This window comes from Gorilla gorilla, chromosome 1, assembly GCF_029281585.2.
Source record: "Gorilla gorilla gorilla isolate KB3781 chromosome 1, NHGRI_mGorGor1-v2.1_pri, whole genome shotgun sequence".
Lineage (NCBI taxonomy): Eukaryota > Metazoa > Chordata > Mammalia > Primates > Hominidae > Gorilla > Gorilla gorilla.
This window is the reverse complement of record NC_073224.2, coordinates 80,530,761-80,539,464: the sequence shown is the minus strand read 5'-3', so window position 1 is coordinate 80,539,464 and position 8,704 is coordinate 80,530,761. Positions and strand designations below refer to the sequence as shown.

At 43.2% G+C, this 8,704-nt stretch overlaps 1 pseudogene; it reads right to left on the bottom strand.

Annotated features, from left to right (window-relative positions):
* Positions 1–2,348: 2,348 nt before the first annotated feature.
* On the bottom strand, positions 2,349–2,995 carry LOC101125139 (large ribosomal subunit protein eL13-like; annotated as a pseudogene).
* Positions 2,996–8,704: the final 5,709 nt, after the last annotated feature.

Genomic DNA, 8,704 nt, shown 5'->3' with positions numbered 1-8,704 from the left:
CTGTCTTGATTCTTCTTGTCTTGAGGTCCATTAAGCCTAATATTAATAAAACTTTCCGTTTTCTTTTGCATACCATTTACATGATATATCTTTATCTTTTTCTTTTTAACCTATATGTATCTTCTTACATTTAATGAAATTATTGATATGTTTGGACTGAAGTCTATCATTTTTGTTACTTGCTTTCAATTTGCCAAATTCATTATTTTGTTTTCCCCCCCCCCCTTTTTTGCTGACTTCTCTTGGCTAATAGAATGTTATCTTATCTGGAAAAAGAGGAATAGGAAAGAAAAGGAGTCAGGAATGGATCTTACTCAGAAGGCTGACTAGACACAGCCAGGTGGAAGAGCTCCCACTGCGGGACCAAGATGACTGGAATGCCCCTAACAGATCTTCAGAGGGAAGAAACCAAGAGTGGACAGAGAGAAGACACAGAAGCTGGGCTGAAGGTAGTGAAAGCTGGGAATGTGGCACAGGACTACTGCACACCAGGTTTTGTTCCTGGCCCACAATGGCTCTGGGGGATCAGGTGAGTTGAATTGTCAAGGAACAACCCACTGTTGCCATGGGCCTCTGGAACCCCTGTAGGAGAAGACCCCTTCACCATCACAGACATTCGAGTTGGCAGGGAGAGCTGCTTAGAGAAGGGGTAGGGGCAGCAAGCCATTGATGTTGAGCGCAGAGGGTATACTGCAGGAGTGTCTGTAGTGGAACATGGCCAGGGATGGCCATCCTAGGCTCAACTTGCTCCCATAGAAGACTTTAGCCCTAGGGGAACTGTCAGACATGATCTTTGCAGGGTGGTCTTCCCCATCAGGTGGGGCTGGTCCAACCTGAGCACCCCTTGGTCTGCTGGTCTCTCTGGGAGCCCCAGCCTGGTTACGCCTGCTTGCAGAGCAGTCTCTAGTGCCCTGGTGGCCCACACCATTGCTTCTGTGCCTGGAAGACCATGCCTGACTGGCAGCTCCAGCCGGGCAGCCCCTATGGCCACACACCAGCCCACCTGCTCCCTCCCCATACTGCAGCATCCCGCCAGGCCCATGGCAACTCCCCACATCACTTTGCTGGCAATGTCTGCAGAGGCAGGTTTGCTTTCCTTGCCCACCAGTGCACAGGAGTGCAGTCCAACCTCCCATCCCCACCAACTGCCATTGCAGACAGAGCCTTGGTGGGCACAGAGCCAGCCAGCCCTTGCCCCACCAGTGCCCACTCTGGTGCTAACACTGTGAGAGATCAGCAGATCCTCTGCAACACTGAGCGATCCCTCCTGTTTGCAGAGTACAGAGAAGGCAACCAGACCTGCATTTGCCAGCACCTTGCACCTGAGCTAACACCACCACCAGTGCAGCTGCACACACAGTTGCCAGCAGGGCCCCCAACACCTACTGACTCCCCCAGCTGCATTGCCTCTGCCACTGTGGTGATCACCTGCAGGAAGGCAGGCACCCTGGCACCCACTAGCACTCTGCTGCAGCTGCTGTACCTTGTCTCCTGTGCCACCCACAGCACAGTGGATTCCTAACCTCAGGGAGCCAGAGAACAAAGTTGGGAACCAATACAAGTCCCCCAGAATACAGCATGCAGTCCAGAAGTTGGAAGCTGAGCATTGGCCTTCTAAAATTTCCCAGAAATAAAGCCAGTCAGCTGAATCTACCTTATACCACAATCAAAGCCTCAAAATCATCAAATAGGTTAAAAGGAAAAAATATCCCAAAGTCAGCAACCTCAAAGATTGAAGGTAGATAGGCCCACAAAGATGAGAAAGAATCAATGCAAGAACCCTGAAAACTCAAAAAGCCAGAGTGCCTTCTTTCTTCCAAACAACTGTATCACTTCTCCAGCAAGGGTTCTGAACTGGGCTGAGATGGCTGAAATGACAAAAACAGTATTTAGAATACGGATAGGAACAAAGATCACTGAGTTACAGGAGTACATTGAAACCCAATCCAAGTGATATGGTTTGGATATGTGTCCCCACCCAAATCTCATGTCAAATTGTAATCCCCAATGTTGTAGGACGGGCCTGCTGGGAGGTGATTGGATCATGGGGGTGGATTTGCCCCATGCTGTTCTCATGATAGTGAGTTCTCATGAGATCTGGTTGTTTAACAGTGTGTAGCACCTCTCCCTTCTCTCTTTTTCCTGCTCCAGCCGTGTAAGATATGCCTGCTTCCCCTTCACCTTCTGCTATGATTGGGAGTTTCCTGAGGCCTCCCCAGCCATGCTTCCTGTACAGTCTGTGGAACCATGAGCCAATTAAACCTCTTTTCCTTATAAATTACCCAGTCTCAGATATGTCTTTTTTTTTTTTTCCTCCCCCAGCATTACTGCTGACTTATTACAAATCCCTAAGAGGGCTTTATTTTTTTCTTTTCAACATCCTGTTCTACAGCTTCCTTGGCTCTTTTTGCTTTTATACCAGAGAGCTGGGCAATGGCACAGGCCATGAGGAGATGCACGAAGGCTTTGAAATTCTTCTCCTCCTCAGTGATGACTAGGGCTTTCTCCTTTTTATAGACATTCTGGATGGGCATGACTGGTCCTGTCAGCTGGATGGCCAATATCAGTTCTTCAACAGAACTGTCTCCCTTCTTAGGGGCCAAGGGCTTCCTGGGGAAGAGGATGAGCTTGGAATTGTACTCCTTCAGCCGCTGCACATTGCCCTGCAGGGACTCAGTGGACTTGTTCCGCCTCCTCCAATCAATAGAGATGCCAGTGGTTTGGGCCACCTTCTTGTGAATGCCTGCCACCTTGAGCTCCTCTAAGCTGAAGTGCGGCTGGTGCACACCTTGGTGTGATACTGTATAGTGTGGCACTACATGATGGGCTGGATGCGTCCTGACTCGGGGTATGGGGCAGTGCGGTGTGCTTTTGCTTGCTGGGCCTTGCGTCTGCGGATCTAATGGGCCAGCTGGTTGAACCACTTGGCCACACATTGCTAGCAGTCCTTGTGGAAGTGGGGCTTCAAGATCATGCCATTATGGCTGGGCACCATGGCTGCCTATGGCCTGCCTGTGCAGGAAAACAACTGATCAGAAAGCCAGTCTGAGGTATTTCTTTTTTTTTCTTTTTCTTTTTAAATTATACTTTAAGTTCTGGGGTACATGTGCAGAACTTGCAGGTTTGTTACATAGGTATACACGTGCCATGGTGGTTTGCTGCACCCATCAACCCGTCATCTACATTAGGTATTTCTCCTAATGCCATCCCTCCCCTAGTGCCCCACCCCCTGACTGTCCCTGGTGGGTGATGTCCCCCTCCCTATATCCATGTGTTCTCATTATTCAGCTCCCACTTATGACTGAGAACATGCGGTGTTTGGTTTTCTGTTCTTGTGATAGTTTGCTGAGAATGATGGTTTCCAGCATCATCCATGTCCCTGCAAAGCACATGAACTCATCCTTTTTTATGGCTGCATAGTATTCCATGGTGTATATGTGCCACATTTTCTTTATCCAGTCTATCATTGATGGGCATTTGGGTTGGTTCCAAGTCTTTGCTATTGTGAATAGTGCCACAATAAACATACATGTGCATGTGTCTTTACAGTAGAATGATTTATAATCCTTTGGGTATATAACCAGTAATGGGATTGTTGGGTCAAATGGTATTTCTGGTTCTAGATCCTTGAGAAATTGCCACACTGTATTCCACAATGGTTGAACTAATTTACACTCCCACCAACAGTGTAAAAGCATTCCTATTTCTCCATATCCTCTCCAGCATCTGTTGTTTCCTGACATTTTAGTGATCGCCATTCTAAACTAGTGTGAGATGGTATCTCATTGTGGTTTTGATTTGCATTTCTCTGATGACCAGTGATGATGAGCATTTTTTCATATGTCGGCTGCATAAATGTCTTCTTTTGAGAAGTGGCTGTTCATATCCTTTGCCCACTTTTTGATGGAGTTGTTTGTTTTTTTCTTGTAAATTTGTTTAAGTTCTTTGTAGATTCTGGATATTAGCCCTTGGTCAGATGGATAGATTGCGAAAATTTTCTCCCATTCTGTAGGTTGTCTTTTCTCTCTGATGATAGTTTCTTTGCTGTGAAGAAGCCCTTTAGTTTAATTAGATTCCATTTTTGTATTTTAGCTTTGTTGCAATTGCTTTTGGTGTTTTCATCATGAAGTCTTTGCCCATGCCTCTTTCCTGAATGGTATTGCCTAGGTTTTCTTCTAGGGTTTTTATGGTTTTAGGTCTAACATTTAAGTCTTTAATCCATCTAGAGTTAATTTGTGTATAAGGCGTAAGCAAGGGATCCAGTTTCAGCTTTCTACATATGGCTAGCCAGTTTTCCCAGCACCATTTCTTAAATAGGGAATCCTTTCCCCATTGCTTGTTTTTGTCAGGTTTGCAAAAGATCAGATGGTCATAGCTGTGTGGTGTTATTTCTGAGGCATCTGTTCTGTTCCATTGGTCTACCTCCCTGTTTTGGTACCAGTACCATGCTGTTTTGGTTACTGTAGCCTTGTAGTACAGTTTGAAGTCGGGTAGTGTGATGCCTCCAGCTTTGTTCTTTTTGCTTAGGATTGTCTTGGCTATGTGGGTTCTTTTTTGGTTTCATATGAAATTTACAGTAGTTTTTTCCAATTCTGTGAAGAAAGTCAATGGTAGCTTGATGGGGATAGCATTGAATCTATAAATTTCTTTGGGCAGTATGGCCATTTTCACGATATTGATTCTTCCTATCCATGATCATGGAATGATTTTCCATTTGTTTGTGTCCTCTATTATTTTGTTGAGCAGTGGTTTCCAGTTCTCCTTGAAGAGGTCCTTCACATCCCTTGTAAGTTGAATTCCTAGGTATTTTATTCTCTTTGTAGCAATTGTGAATGGGAGTTTACTCATGGTTTGGCTCTCTGTTTGTCTGTTATTGGTGTATAGGAATGCTTGTGATTTTTGCACGTTGATTTTGTATCCTGAGACTTTGCTAAAGTTGTTTATCAGCTTAAGATTTTGGGCTGAGACGATGGGGTTTTCTAAGTATACACTCATGTCGTCTGCAAACAGAGACAGTTTGACTTCCTCTTTTCCAATTGAATACACTTTATTTCTTTCTCCTGCCTGATTGCCCTGGCCAGAACTTCCAATACTATGTTGAATAGGAGTGGTGAGGAAGGGCGTCCTTGTTTTGTGCCAGTTTTCAAAGGGAATGCTTCCAGTTTTTGCCCATTCAGTATGATATTGGCAGTGGGTTTGTCACAAATAGTTCTTATTATTTTGAGATACATTCCATCAATATCTAGTTTATTGAGAGTTTTTAGCATGAAGGGCTGTTGAACTTTGTTGAAGGCTTTTTCTGGATCTATCGAGATAATCATGTGGTTTTTGTCATTGGTTCTGTTTATGTGATGGATTACGTTTATTGATTTGCGTATGTTGAACCAGCCTTGCATCCCAGGGATGAAGACGACTTGATCGTGGTGGATAAGCTTTTTGATGTGCTGCTGGATTTGGTTTGCCAATATTTCATTGAGGATTTTCACATTGATGTTCATCAGGGATATTGGCCTGAAATTCTCTTTTTTGTTGTTGTGTCTCTGCCAGCTTTTGGTATCAGGATGATGCTGGCCTCATAAAATGAGTTAGGGAGGAGTCCCTCTTTTTCTATTGTTTGGAATAGTTTCAGAAGGAATGATACCAGCTCCTCTTTGTAACTCTGGTGGAATTTGACTATGAATCGTCTGGTTCTGGATTTTTTTTGGTTGGTAAGCTATTAATTGCTGCCCCAATTTCAGAACTTGTTATTTGTCTATTCAGGGATTTGACTTCTTCTTGGTTTAGTCTTGGGAGGGTGGATGTGTCCAGGAACTTATCCATTTCTTCTAGATTTTCTAGTTTATTTGAGTAGAGGTGTTTATAGTATTCTCTGATGGTAGTTTGTATCTCTCTGGGATTAGTGGTGATATCCCCTTTATCGTTTTTTATTGGATCTATTTGATTCTTCTCTCTTTTCTTCCTCTTTTTTTTTTTTTTGTTGAGATGAAGTCTCGCTCTGTCACTCAGGCTGGAGTGCGGTGGCATGATCTTGGCTCACTGCAAGCTCCGCCTCCTGGGTTCACGCCATTCTCCTGCCTCAGCCTCCCGAGTAGCTGGGACTACAGGTGCCCACGACCACGCTCGGCTAATTTTTTGTATTATTAGTACAGATGGGGTTTCACCATGTTAGTCAGGATGGTCTTAATTTCCTGACCTCGTGATCTGCCCACCTCGGCCTCCCAAAGTGCTGGGATTACAGGCATAAGCCATCTGGTCTGGCCTTCTCTTTTCTTCTTTATTAGTCTGGCAGTGGTCTATTTTGTTGATCTTTTCAAAAAACCAGCTCCTGGATTTATTTATTTTTTGAGGGGTTTTCATGTCTCTATCTCCTTCAGTTCTGCTCTCATCTTAGTTATTTCTTGTCTTCTGCTAGCTTTTGAATTTGTTGGCTCGTGCTTCTCTAGTTCTTTTAATTGTGATGTTAGGGTGTCTATTTTAGATCTTTCCCTCTTTCTCCTGTGGGCTTTCAGTGCTATAAATTTCCCTCTAAACATTGCTTTAGCTGTGTCCCAGAGATTCTGGTATGTTGTGTCTTTGTTCTCACTGGTTTCAAAGAACTTATTTAGTTTTGCCTTCATTTCATTATTTACCCAGTAGTTGTTCAGGAGCAGGTTGTTCAGTTTCCATGTAGTTGTGTGGTTTTGAGTGAGTTTCTTAATACTGAGTTCTAATTTGATTGCACTATGGTCTGAGAGGCTGTTTGTTATGATTTCCTTTCTTTTACATTTGCTGAGGAGTGTTTTACTTCCAATTATGTGGTCAATTTTAGAATAAGTACAATGTGGTGCTGAGAAGAATGTATATTCTGTTGATTTGGGTGGAGAGTTCTGTAGATGTCTATTAGGTCTGCTTGGTCCAGAGCTGAGTTCAAGTCCTGGATATCCTTGTTAATTTTCTGTCTCTTTGATCTGTCTAATATTGACAGTGGGGTGTTAAAGTCTCCCACCTCATGGAGGTGAAACATGATTCCTCACTCCTTAAGTGTGGACTGTGCGTAGTAATTTCTTTCCGAAGAATACAGTATGGGAAGAGGGGTGATGGGGAGAAGAAACCTTACAGTGTAGAAACCTTACAAACACTACCTCAGCCAGGTGATCAAAGTCTCAACAGCCAAGTCATATTGCTAGCAAGTGTCTTTGATATAATGTGACTTTACCTCTATGGTCTTGCTCCCAAAAACCCATAAACCCTGTCTAATCATAAGAAAAACATCAAACAAATTCCAGTTGAGGAACATTCTTTACAATAACTGACCAGTACTTCTCAAAGCTGTAAAGGTCACCAAAACTAGGAAAGTCTGAGAAAGTGTCACATCCAAAAGATCCTAAGGAAACATGATGATTAAACATAATGTATTCTGGAAAGGATCCTAGAACAGAAGTATTTTAATTTTTTCATTTATTTATTTATTTATTTATTTATTCATTCATTTATTTATTTTTGAGACACAGCCTTGCTCTGTTGTCCTGGCTGGAGTGCAGTGGCATGATCTCGGCTCATTGCAACCTCTGCCTCCCGGGTTCAAGCATTTTTCCCTGCCTCAGCCTCCTGAGTAGCTGGGATTACAGGCATCTGCCATCCTGCCTGGCTAATTTTTGTATTTTTAGTAGAGATGGGATTTTGCCATGTTGGCCAGGCTGGTCTAGAACTCCTGACCTCAGGTGATCCACCCCCCTCAGCCTCTCAAAGTGTTGGGATTACGGGCCGGAGCCACCACGCCCAGCCTCTGTACCTTCTTTGGAGAGGGGTCTGTTTAGATCTTTTGCCCATTAAAAAATACAGTTTTCTTATTGTTGCATTTAGGAGTTCTTCATATATTATGAATACAAATCTTTTCTTAGAAATGTGTTTTTGAAAATATTTTTACTGTCTTTAACTTATCTTTTTAGCCCCTTAACAGTGTCTTTCATGGAGCAGTAGTTTTAAATTTTAATGAAGTCCAATGCATCAACTTTTTAAATGGACCATTCTTTTGGTGTTTTATCAAAAATTTCATTGCCAAACCAAAGGTCACCTATATTTTCTCCTATCTTAACTTCTAGGAGTTATATAGTTTTGTGTTTTACATTTTATGATCCATTTTGAGTTAATTTTTATGTAAGGTGTAAGGTCTGTGTCTAGGTTTATTATTTTTACATGTGGACATTAAATTGTTGCAGCACCATTTGTTAAAAAGACTTCTCTATTCGATTGCCTTTACTCTTTTGTCAAATATCAGTTGATGATATTTGTGTGGGCATATTTCTGGGCTCTGTTGTTTCTGTTCCATTGATCTATGTGTCTATTTTTTTTTTCCCAATATCACACTGTTTTGGTTACTAGTCACTTTGTAGAACGACTTGAAATCAGAGAGTGTGCATCCTCCAACTTTGTTCTTCTTCAGTATTGTCTTTGCTGTTATAGGTTTGTTTGTCATTTCATATAAATGTTAGAATCATGGCCGGGCACGGTGGCTTACGCCTGTAATCCCAGCACTTTGGGAGGCAGAGGCGGGCAGATCACGAGGTCAGGAGATCGAGACCATCCTGGCTAACACAGTGAAACCCTGTCTCTACTAAAAGTACAAAAAGTTAGCCGGGTGTGGTGGCGGGCGCCTGTAGTCCCAGCTACTTGGGAGGCTGAGGCAGGAGAATGCCAGGAGGCGGAGCTTGCAGTGAGCCGAGAT